This window comes from Coffea arabica, chromosome 11c (genome assembly GCF_036785885.1).
Source record: "Coffea arabica cultivar ET-39 chromosome 11c, Coffea Arabica ET-39 HiFi, whole genome shotgun sequence".
Lineage (NCBI taxonomy): Eukaryota > Viridiplantae > Streptophyta > Magnoliopsida > Gentianales > Rubiaceae > Coffea > Coffea arabica.
The window spans coordinates 43,273,003-43,286,497 of NC_092330.1; the positions used below are offsets into that span (position 1 = coordinate 43,273,003).

The 13,495-nt window shown below is 34.9% G+C and overlaps 2 pseudogenes; one reads left to right on the forward strand and one right to left on the reverse strand.

Annotated features, from left to right (window-relative positions):
- Positions 1-406: 406 nt before the first annotated feature.
- LOC140016870 (threonine--tRNA ligase, mitochondrial 1-like) lies at positions 407-6,293 on the reverse strand (annotated as a pseudogene).
- A 4,892-nt stretch (positions 6,294-11,185) lies between these two features.
- Positions 11,186-12,541, forward strand: LOC140016605 (UDP-glucosyltransferase 29-like; annotated as a pseudogene).
- The last annotated feature ends 954 nt before the right edge of the window (positions 12,542-13,495 follow it).

The window sequence follows — 13,495 nt, forward strand, 5'->3', positions numbered from 1 at the left end:
TAAATGCGAGAAGGGAAGGAAATATGGGTCCATTACTTGTTCGCGTTAATCTCTGAGCCGGGCTTGTCCTCAAGCTGGGCAACATCGGCAAATGGTTTCTTGAAAGCAGCAAACTAGTAGTGGTAGAAATTAAGCTCAGGGACTTCGAGAAAATTGAGGAGGAAAGCTATGGTCTTTTGGTGCTAAAAATGCCTTGGATTCAATCTGGAAGTAAGATTAGTCCTGCAATTCTTTTCATTATTGTGATATTAGCAGTTGTATTTTTCATCTCTGGTCTGCTCCACTTGCTTGTAAGGTTCCTCATGAGGAGGAGGTCATCACAAAATTCTCAATCTAATGGATATCCTGATTTGTCTGGTTCTGAAGCTTACCAGAGACGGTTACAACAGCTATTCCATCTTCATGATTCAGGTCTAGATCAAGCCTTTATTGATGCTTTACCAGTTTTTCTTTACAAAGACATAATGGGCTTAAAAGAGCCGTTTGATTGTGCTGTTTGCCTTTGCGAGTTCTCAGATCAAGATAAGTTAAGGTTGTTACCGCTATGTAGCCATGCTTTCCATATAGATTGTATAGACACATGGTTATCGTCAAATTCAACTTGCCCGCTCTGCAGAGGGACCCTTTTCAGCCCTGAATTTTCCGTTGAAAATCCAGTTTTTGAGTTTGATGAGTCAAGAGATGAAGACAGGGTGGCTTCAGGGAACGTAGGCGTTGCTGTTCCTTGTGGTCCTAAGCCATCTGAGGCTGAAAATAGTATTGATGAAAAGAGGGTGTTTTCAGTTAGGCTTGGCAAATTTAGGAACACAAGCCCAAACGATTGTGCAAGAGGTAGTTCTGAAAATTAAGCAGAATTCTGGAATAGTAAAAATTAAAGAGCAATACTAGCGTTCTACAAATATGATAGACAAAAGAGTTGGAAAACTATATCAGAATAGCTCACCCCTGTATGAACGAACCCTATGATCAAATATCAAACAGTGCCCCGGACAATTCATTGGTTTGAGCCCAAACTGTTGTTTCTCAATCTGCAATATAACCAAGAAAACACGTTCAATCATATTAAATTTCACTAAGATCATCCAACCATATTTTATGCAACCACGTTCCGTGGAAATAAAACCCATCTGCTGAATCATCCAAACTGGAATTTAGCAAAAAATTCATTGTTTAATGCCACTCTTTCCTCCACGACAAATTAACATAAATCAGAACAAGAACCCAGGCTCCCCCTTTACATTCAATGCCTATTAAAAATTGGTATCAAGCACCCAAATTAAATGAACAGCACAAGACAAAGTAGATTCATGAAGCATAGAAGTGGGAATATCAGCCTTCTCAGGGATGGGGGCAAAAAAGAAATAAAAATAAAATCTTTTGAGAAAGTGACTATTAATTTGAAGTCTCGAAATTTGAACGGACTTTAACGGATCAGGCAAAAATGTATTATGCCAACTTTCATGTTTTACATGAAATTAAGTCGCGCTAACTTCTAGCAAACTCCTTATTTGCAAGTGCAACTACAGAAATATCAGTCGTGCCACAACATAAAATACATAATAATGACTAAATTGATTTCTGACCTCAAATAAGACCATATTGTCCCTATAATTTGCAGCATGACCAGAAGTTTCCCATAACTGCATGTTATACATATTTGGACTCCGAACCTACAAAAAGAACACCATAAGATGTGAACTTCAATGGATAATACAACATGTTTGCAACAGTAGTAGTTCATTATACATTACCAACCTCTTCATAACCTCTCTTCCAGTATTCATTTCGTATAAATTCTAAGAGTTTGTTGCAAACTCGAGCACCACGTGGAAGGAAGAAACAACTTCCGGGACTGCAAATTATGCAAGACCAACCGAACCAGGTCTCATAGGCATTTTGACAAATTTGACCAGACAGTACGATAAATGAAAACATCACGGTCCTACCTAAGTGGGTGGAAAAAGAAAAGTTCTTGTTTTTTAGCCAATTCTCCATGGTCATACTTCTTTGCTTCTTCCAGGTCATCCTTGTATTGCTGCAAGAAAGATTATCAAGTCAAAATCCTAGCTCAAAATCTAATAGAATTCACCCTGCCAAGATCATACAAAATGCAAATCAAAGCTCTCACAGCTTATCTTAGCACTTTGCAGATATACTATCCACTGCTAAAGAAATCAATTATTGACAACGGGAAGTGGAAATCCATATATTTTCATTTACAAAGCCTGCCAAACAAAATGTTGAGGATACATCAACCAGAGAACATGCAAGATTTACAAATTAAGAAACATCTAACAAAAGGATATCTTCAACAAGTAAGAACTTTCTTACCACTGACTCTCTAAAGAAGGAAAAAATAACCATGACCCATCATATTAAGTGACAAAGAGTTGATAGCAAGAATAGAACATAAAAGCTGAAGCTTCACTCTCAGTACTCAGTTTTTCACACATCATCAGTTCCACATCCAACTTCAACTATCACGCAAGTTACTACATGATTCACAAGGTTAGATAATTTTTGATTGGGCAGCTAAGGGACAGGCGTTAACAAACTGGCAACAAACCATATTTTCTAAGCCTCATGCCTTTTGCCATAAGTTTCAAGAAGCTAATATATTTATGTAAAACTTCTCAAGCCACTCAGATGCCATTGAACGAATGCGCTTGAGGAATTCACGGAGTACAGAAATTAGCAGCTAAAAGCACAAAATTAGTGCCACTCCTGAAAAACTAGCTACCTAAATATTTTTGAGGCAGCAAGTGCCAATTGCAAGTCCAATAATCCGTTGCTATAAATATGAGCATTGCAGAATGACAAGAAAAGAGCCAAAATGGCTCAATAGATTAAATCCACATAGAAGTTTTATTTTATCTTGTCATGTCTACTGCCTAATGAAACTTAGATAGGCATGAATACAAGTACCAAATAGCTTTTGTCATACTAAGCAGAAAAACTATGAACACCTACATGTCCTAGTCGTGTTTTCTACAACTCATATGAATAACTGCTTTTACATTCAAATGGCATGTCTTGACAAGTTAAACAAAGAACCATATCTAATAATAAGAACTATGGTGGTACAAAATAGCAGGAGACAAGATAGATGCCATACTAATTACATGATGCGACAAAATGCAAAAATAAGCCTTTACTCAAAAAGGAAACTGCAAAGCATGAATCCTACCTTCAGACGCTTCTGGTCCAGAAATGATATTCCATAAACTCTTTGCAACCTTTCACGGTCTTTGTTCCCCCTCCAATACGCTCAGGAAGCCTAATTTTACAATTCATAGCAACAATATGAATAAATGTTTCACAAATGCATCTCTTTACCTACTATGGAAAAGCCACACATCCTCTGCTCGTGCAAGCCAAAAGAAAAAGTTGATGCGAAACAATGATGCAAGTTATAATGCATTAATGATTCATCCTTGTCCTAAGAAACAATCAATGAGGGCAAGAATGGAAATATAAAAACTAACTGGAAAAGCCCCTGCTTCTGCTTTGTAAATAATATAGATAAGGCCTACAGAAATCAGAACCTCACCTTTAAACAAGAGAAAGCTTTAACGAAGGATGTATTTGGTATATGTGGCCCACGACACAAATCAACCAAGGGACCACATCGGCATACGGTGATAGTTTTATCTTCAGGTAAATCATTAATTATTTCAACCTGTTTGAAACAGATAAACTACAATCAATAAAACTGACTCCCACAAACAACTAGCATTTCAAAAGATGTCAAATTACTTTGAATTGGTTATCGGAAAACATCTGCAGAGCTTCATCTCTTGTAACCTCAATGCGCTCAAAAGGTTGTTTTCCCTGATATCAAAAAGGTAGTTAAGTAACAAACTCAGTTCCAAGAAAGCAGCATGTCTCCCAAATCATTGGAATCATAGAAGCATAAATCATTAGTAGAAAGATGAATGCAATACATCAAAAATTGCCTGATAGTACAATAAAGTCCTCTTTACTGTTTTCACAACTTTTGAGATACCAGAAGTTGCAGACATTCCCCCTTTTCTTATCTTTTCTTGCTTCTGGTAGTAACACTAAAATATACTTTTATTTTGAAAGGTCGAAATGCATCTAAAACTTTCCCCAAAATGATATACGTTTGGAATCTTTATACATTTCCAGAGCAACGATATATTTGTAATCTTATGTAAAAATATCACTAGTAACACAATGTGCCACATTTTCCCAACTGTTACCTAAATGAATGTCCTTCCAAATCCCAGCTGACCCCAAACCATCTTGCTGAATTGGATGTTACGATATAGCAAGGAAAAATATATGACTATCTCTACAAGAAAATCAGTTGACAATCATTCATCTGAATCTCAGTTCAAGCATCATAGAATCACAAGTGCACACTGAAAACCATATGCTCAAACAAAAAATGTTGACTGGAAGGACTGCAGAGTCTTTCATATTTTTAGTACCAGGAAAGTAAGTTTGCTAAACCTATTTGAAAAGAAAGATCTAAGGATTTCAAATAGGATTCCAGGATCAACATGTTTCTATGAGGCCAAAATGATAACAAAATTATGTGAGAATGCTTATCATATCGCCTGTCCGTATAAATATATGGTACATCACAACAATATCGGCTCTCCATATTAGTATATGAAACATCACAACAATAATCCTAGCTCTACCATATCTTTGTTGTTTATTGAAAAAGTTGTATGAAAGTGAAACTGTAATAGCTATGAAATGGTTAATCAAAAGTGTTTGCCATTGTCTTAAAGCATCAGCACAAAAATCAGTAATAAAGAATCCTACAAATTGAAATAACAATAACATGTTAAAAGATGGAAAAGAAAAACAGGCACACTGTTCACAAGCACAAAATAGAACACAGATTTTACCAAGTATACAATTTTAGGTAGAAAAGAGAGATACCAATACAGCCTTCTTAGCCCCATCGTCAATCCTTTTAAAATGATCCTCATTCAATCCCAAGTCACCATAAAAAGCATCGTAATAGAAACCCTGCAAAAGCATCAACTCAGAGCATGAAAATACGATAAACATGCATTTTCTATCTAATTAACCAAAAAGGCAAAAGGGGGAACAGCTTAAATGCAAAATAGAAACAGGAGAGAACAGAAAACATTTAATGGTCAGCCTATATGAAAACGCTAATTCACCATATAGAGCAAAATCCAGTTTCTTGTGGGAATTTACGGGTCAAACAGAGAGCTAAGGTTCAACAAGTGACATATTGGAAGCTTTTGATTCCAAAGAATATTTAGTCACAAAAGCTTATCAGTGTAACGCAGAAGCACCTCCAACTTTAACATATTTAAAGAAGTTTTCAACGAGCCAACTCTGGCCATTCTAAACCTTGGATGTCAGATATTCGAGTGAATGCGTATACTACAAAGATGAAGAGCTAAAGCACCCAAATTAGTAAATTACCTCCCCTCTTGTGGTACATGGCCCAATGCACAATCTGCATCCATATGTCTGCTCTAGTGACTGAACAGGCAATAAAACACATCGAATTAACATCCACAATGCTCAATCAATATGCAGTTTTTACCAAATAAAACCAGAATGCAGCTGGGAAAACTCCAAAAAAAAAAAAAAAAAAAAAAAAAAAAGAGCACTGAACCTGGCCAAGGATGTGGGCGCTTGAATGCCAAAAGGTATCTCGCCCCTCATCGCTATCAAATGTAAACAGCTTCAGCTCACAGTCCCCCTCTAATGGCCTATGCATATCCCATAGAGCCCCGTCCACCTTAGCAATCAACGCATTAGATGCCAAGCTCTTGGAAATTTCCTTCGCCACATCAAACGGGGTAGTATTCCACTTCTTCCCCTCCTTCACTGACCCATCAGGTAACACAATCCTAACAAAACAAAACCCAAAGAAATAAATTATTCTTAAACGTAAGTCATTAATTCTTTATATTATACATAACTTAGAGGTTCAGGGTTTCGTACCTGATGGGGTCAGGGGACAGGGAGAGGCGCTGGAGTTTTTCCCGGTCTTGGATGGATTTGAAGAGGTCGATGCGTTTGTTGATAACTGTTGCGAGATAAGCTTCGTCTTTGGGGACGGAGGGGCCAGAATCATTCGAGGCTGTGCCCATTGGCAGGGGCGGCGAGTGCAATGAAGAGCAGTGGCGGAGTAGAAAGGTTCTAAAATGCAGAGCGGACGGCGGAGGAGGAAGACGGCGTAGGAGTAATGCGAAGCGCCAGCAGAGCTGGGAAGTTAAGAGCATACAGTCGTGGACGAAGGGTTTCAATTGAAGGAAAGTAGGATCAAACGTTGGAGGGTAAATGATACTAATAATACCCGGGTGAAAAATGCTATGTTTGAATTACCTGTTTTTTTACATTTTTAAAAATTTTTATTCTAGTAGTGTATATAAAAAAAATTTATTATAAAATTTTTGAAAAAAAATATTTGATATATTGTATAAATGAGATTTTTTTTAGTTATTTTTATTTGTGTATTACTATAATATTGTATTTGAAAAATCTTTTTTTTTAAATGATCAATTCAAACAGAGACTTAAATTGATGCACATTGTGCAGATTGAGAGGATTAAGGACTATTTGAATTGTTATTTTTTGAAATTTTCATCATATATATAGTGTAGTCATTTGATATTACCGAATTCGACCCGATTTCGTATAATTCGAAATCGATATTCTAATTTCCATTCCGAATTATTAAATTCAAAATTTCGAATTCAATTCAAATTTTGGTCAGTAAATCGAAATTATTTGATTTTGCACACTCCTAGCCTAAACTTTGTTCAAAAAAGTTGCAATTTGGTGACAAAAAATATGAAATTATAAATATGTCAAACAAGAATCTGAAATTATAAAAATAAATGAAAACTAGGAGGAGGATGACCTTGTTAAAGCGTGGATTTGAAGTGGTGGGCTAGTGTAGAAGAGGAGAGTCCTTTTAACAAGCGTGGGTTCCAAGTAGTGGGCTACTAGTAGGAGGCTGTTTCGGGTTTGACTACTATAATATATTACTTGGGCTTTGATTATGATTAGGTGATTTTCTACTAACTTGAATAATAACCAATGAATTAAAGTGACCAGTTTACGTAGCAGCAAATTAATTATTTTGTAGTTCAACTTTTAAAGCCCTCCCTTTCTCTTCGTTTCTTTTGTAAAGTTTGGAGCATAGACTCGCACCCCAAAAAAATTTTTTTTATTATTATTCCTAGTTTATGAATAAGAAGAAAACATAGGATGAGTGAGTATATGCTTAGTTAGATCATTAGTTTAACCAGCTAGAGCAACTAGAGTTTTTTTTTTTTTTTTTTTTTTTTTTTTTGGCTTTAGCCAAAGCAACTAGAGTTGCTTAATCCAATTACAACTTTTTTCTAAACACGTTAAGAAAAGTGAAGAACTACTTGAAAGTTATATTTAATAACTCAATTCAGCACGTAAACTTAATAGATTCAGATCTTAATATATTCAAACCGTTTGATAAAAAAATATTAAACAACTGAATTAATTAAGTGGCACTAAATTTTTTAGACAAAATTTACTCCCAAAATTAAGTGATAAGCTATTTACTTATCACTAAATTTGATATGGACTCAAATATATTAGATTTAATACTTAATAATTCAATAAATTAATGGATTCAAAGTTCAATCTTATCAAACGCATCCTAAAAATCCATCGCTGGCCGGCTTTTCTGCAAGCTTAAGCTACTACTACTTTGTATTAAGCGTTATGGGAGAAATTTTACTAATTCAAGCAGTGGGTTCGGTGGAAGGGAAGGATAGTTTGGACAAGGTACTAGTTGGAGGCCGTGTTGGGGTTGTCTATTTATTTCAGCGGGTCATATTTGGGCTCTGGTTAATGTAATAACCACTGGCGTGGGCTACAAGGAATCACCATTTGATTTGGTGAATAAACAATTTGCACGTGTTTTTTCCCTTGTCAAAGAAGAAATCGGTAATCTTACCTAACCGGCAAATTGAGAAAAGGAAGCTGTTATAAACTAGTAAGTAGTAACCAAAAACGGGAAATACAAAAAAAAAAAAAGAAGCAGATTTGTGTAAGGGCATATTTCCCAAGTTGAAGCAAATCTAAGACTTTCCTTCAACCAATAGAACAAACTTACTTGTTTGTAAAGAAGGTTAACAAAGAATCTCAAATTATGTACGATAATTTTTAAGAAACTCAAAATTACTTGTGCCACAAGTTTTGGACGTCCGAGGAGGATGGAATGGGGTACGAGTTACTCGTCTTACTACACACAGCTTTTTCCCTTTTTTTTTGCTTAACAGTTGTCACTATTTATTCGGCAAATTAATCTAAGTTCTTCAATTTAGTATGAATTTCAAGTACTAAGAGTTTACCCTATACTTCTGCTAGTACCCAGGAAAAAAAAAACAAAAAGGTAGTTTAGCTCTTGCTAAATTGGTCGAACGTTTATAAAGGGGAAGAGGGAGGTTCAGAACGCAAAGTTGCTTCTTTATGTTCGTCAATAAACTTAAATATATCCTACCACGTAAGAGTAAAAAAAAGAAGAAGAAGAAGAAGAGGATTTTGTTCTTCAATTAGTAATTTGTGTATTTTAAATGTAAAAAGTAGAGGTTAAATAATCAGAATATCAAGTACCAGTTGCTCGCAAAGCAAAATATTCACATTTTAACTATGTTTCAACATAAAGCTCAAGATCATTGATTCAACCCAAAAAAAAAAAAAGAATGAAAGAAAGAAAGAAGCTCGAGGTGTTGTATACAACCGCTGAATTTGAATTTTGGATATACTGCCTATATTCTTTTGCATTTGCATGTTATTTGTACCTCATGTACTAAATGATTATAATTTACAAGAATAAATAAAAAAACATTAAACCGTAAAGAGAAAAAGGAGGAATATAATTGAGAGTTAAATTAGAAATTATCATTTTTTTTCCTTTTTTTAATTTTTGATTTTGTTGTGTGACATCTTAAGCGTTGCTAAACAATGGGTAACCTGGATTTCAAGAGAACCCAAAGAATTGTCCGAATCACAGCCCATGGACTATTGGTGAATTGTTTTTCTTCAGCGGAATTTCGTGGGTATTCGAAGACTCTCTTAGGTCGGGCATTGATTTGCCATTTAAAAGACTTGGGCTCGTGCAACTTAAGCTTAGTCGTCAAGAAAATATGCTAACAAAAAAGTCTCAATTTGTGGGAAATTTGTATCTTAATTTGACGTACATTAAAATCTCTATAAATTAATAATTTATTAATTTATCAAGTTTACATACAATTCAAAAAAAAAACTCATTTAATCAACTAAAATTTTATTTTATTTTATAAAAATATGAATTATTTAATCAATAAAAGGAGGCTAATAGTTTATAGAATATAAACCAATCCTAATTTTCTTGATTTGAAAGTATAATTTAATTATATTAATATACGAAACTCATATCATTTTTCTATTATCAGAAGGCAAAAAGATTTAGAAACACTAAATGATACATATCCTCTTCCATTTTATTAAATGCATACAAAGAATCAAATTAATAACATTATGTATGTAAATGACAAGCAAATCTTTTTAGAAATAACAAACACAAAATCTTCTTACATATCTCATTATTAAACTGTATCTTTCCAACAACGATTAATCAAATATATAAAGTATTATGTGAGTATGGTAGAAAGCATCCCACATACTTTCAAAAATAATTGCAACAATAGGTATTTGGAAAAAAAAACAACAATATAGTCATATTTTAGGAAAATATGATATATAATTTCAATGAAATATTAATTTATGAAACGCATGGGGCCAAAGAGTTACATAAGATTCTCAAAACAATTATTGTCATGTTATTTATTAAAATTATTAATTTAGCTCGTTAGTCCGAATCAAGACGAAAAATTATTATTTAATAGAAGTTATTAATTTATATAGATTTTATTGTAATACAAAACTAAGAAACTTTTATAGCCAAAAAATGAACTAAATTCTTAATAACAAATCAATCTCCAATATGGAAATTAGAAACAATTTGGCTGGTAGAAATTTTTGTCAAAATTGTTAAGTCTTTTATTGTTAGACCATTATTGACTCTACATTCAATGGGAAGTTGGAATCTTTACATCAAACCCGGTATCCATGCATTACATAATTAGATGTGTTGGTTAGGGTTTCAGTCATGATATCACCATCTGCAGCAAATTTACCAATTCTTCTTATGCTCATTTATGCTCTATATCCTTTACACCACCCGATTCCCCGATTAATATCTTTCCTCCTTGTTTTTTTGTATTTTGTATTAGAGTAATAAGGAATTTTTCTCATAGCATCTTGTACTAAAAGATCTGAAAATTTTTGGTTTATTAAAAATTTTCAGTATTAATCTCAAAATCTTTGATTAGTTAAATATTTCCAGTATTAATATCAGCCACCACATGCTCGAAAAGATAGTTAACCATTTTATCCAAATTTGTCTGATCTATGCGTAATAAATGGCTTCATACTCCAAACTAATGCAACTAATTAACGATCCATAGGATAATTAATTTACAAACAACTTCACTAGCCACAAGACAGTTAAAAGTACTACATACTTTTAGGGTGAAGGGGGGGTGAGGGAAGAAAGAAAATATTGCATACTTATACATCTTATGAAGAGAAATGTACAAGTGAGATTGACAATTGAACAGTTTTACCTGCATAAATTAGTTGTTTAATGGGCGTTAAAAGTATTCAACTGATCAAATTTTTTTTCATACAAGGAATGCTAGAAGGAAAAAATAATCACCTTTCCATATGTAAACAGTCACGTGAATAATTTTAAAATTTTGGTATGCATGGAAGGGAGATAAAATCGGTTATATTTTAGGAAATGAATACAAGGCTAATGCATATATTGTCTTGCATGGAAACTTGACATACTGAACGATTGCCTTAAGATTCTGATTCCCAAAATTTCATGAAATATTCTCATTCCTTTTAATTGCACAATCAACAAGGTAAGTTTCCATGGATATCACCCCGAAAACTCAATAAATAGAGCCTTCTCCTCCCCACCTTCACCACACAGAAGTTCGTCTCTTCAATCCCCAGTTAATATTCTTGTGAGAGTTTTTTGTGAGCTTTTGAGCAATTCTTGTGAGCATTTTTGTGAGGTTTTTTTTTTTTTTTTGGAGAAATTCCTGTGCGTTTTTGTTTATCATCAATGGAAAATCATGCAACTTTCAATGTTCTCATGCTCCCATGACTGGCTCATGGACATGTCTCTCCTTACTTGGAACTAGCCAAGAAACTCACCGCCAGAAACTTCAATGTTTACCTGTGCTTTTCCCCGGCTACCCTCAGTTCTGTGAGATCAAAATTGACTGAAAAGTTTCTCAGTCAATTCATCTTGTTGAACTCCATCTTCCCAAGTTGCCAGAACTTCCTGCTAAGTATCATACCACCAACGGCCTTCCACCCCATCTGATGCCCACCCTCAAGGACGCTTTTGACATGGCTAAACCAAACTTTTGCAACGTGTTGAAAAGTTTGAAGCCTGACTTGCTTATTTACGATCTTCTTCAGCCATGGGCTCCAGAGACTGCCTCAGCCTTTAATATCCCGGCTGTTGTGTTTATCAGCAGTAGCGCCACCATGACTTCTTTTGGGCTGCACTTCTTCAAGAATCCAGGTACGAAATACCCTTATGGTAACACAATCTTTTATCGCGATTATGAATCCGTTTTTGTTGAGAACTTGAAAAGGCGTGATCGTGATACATATCGCGTTGTTAATTGCATGGAGCGATCTTCTAAGATTATTCTGATCAAGGGTTTTAAGGTGATTGAAGGGAAATATTTTGACTATTTTTCTTGCTTAACTGGCAAGAAAGTTGTCCCCGTTGGCCCCCTTGTCCAGGACCCTGTACTAGACGACGAAGATTGTAGAATTATGCAATGACTAAACAAAAAAAAAAGGGTTCAACCGTTTTTATTTCTTTTGGGAGCGAGTATTTTCTCTCGAAGGAAGATATGGAAGAGATTGCCTACGGTTTAGAGTTTAGCAATGTAGATTTCATATGGGTTGTGAGGTTTCCTAAAGGAGAAAACATTGTGTTCGAAGAAACTTTGCCAAAAGGATTTTTCGAGAGGGTTCGGAAGAGGGGACTTGTTGTCAATGGATGGGCTCCACAAGCAAAAATTTTGACCCATCCTAACGTTGGTGGCTTCGTGAGTCATTGTGGTTGGAATTCTGTGATGGAGAGCATGAAATTTGGCTTCCAATCATAGCCATGCCCATGCACCTTGATCAACCTATTAATGCTCGATTGATTGAAGAAGTTGGCGCTGGGGTGGAGGTTTTGAGAGACTCGAAGGGAAAGCTTCACAGGGAAAGAATGGCAGAAACAATTAACAAAGTCACGAAGGAGGCAAGTGGAGAATCCGTAAGGAAAAAGGCGAGAGAATTGCAAGAGAAATTGGAGTTGAAAGGAGAGGAAGAGATCGATGATGTTGTGAAGGAGTTGGTTCAACTTTGTGCAACAAAGAGTAAGAGAAATGGTTTGCACTACTATAATTAGCTCTTTTTCGTGTTTAATTAGTATATTGTGATGGTTGGTTACAATGGCACAACCATCATCAAGCAGGCATATATCGTTTAGCATTTTGTGTTGTGTTTAAACTAGAGGTTTTAACATGATGGTTATAATATCAAAACCATCAAAGCTTATGGATCAGGTTTTTTTGTGGCTGGACTAGGTTTTGATATGATGGTCAAAGTGTTAGAACCATCAACTATTTAGTATTATTGTCGTGTTTTGGCGTTTTGTCTGTTCGTGAGTTTGCCGTAGATTGTTGGCATCTCAACGTACAGTACAAACGTACGTCTACTAACATATGCCATGTTAGGTGCTACGTTTTAAGTAGCTGGTAATATATATAATACCTACTTCAGTTTAGTATATTACTACTATTTCTTTGGAGTTTCACTTTTTTCTCTTTCATGCTTTTGTAGTTTTTGCCATTCGAATATCCCACTATTATAGAGGACCCATTTGATTAATAATAATAATATCCCTATGAAAATCGAAAAAATTTTAGGAGGACAAAGGATTAATATCTTTGCCTGATATGTTAATTATGATAAACCAAGAAAAGAAAAAGAATCGCCATGCTAATTAATTGACAAAGCTTCTGCACAGAAACTGACAAATTCCAACTTTATGATTCAATAAAGGCGAAATTAGTAGCATTATAACTTCTGTTGTACAGACTTTCCCTCCGGGTGTTGATACGGTCATCCAGCAAAGATTTGTTGGGATTTGGATAAAAAATGATGGGCGGGCTCTTGTTGCGGGCTCATGCCTGTGGAATTCAACCCGAAGCCTTAAGTCAAGATCATCTGCGGTTCTTTTTAGCTAGACCTTTGACCTAGACCATTTCGATCTTTACTTGACTTTTCTTTTCTTTTCTTTTTCCTTTTTTTTAATAATTGAGGTTTTCTTCTGTATATTTGACATAAATAATTTCTCTTT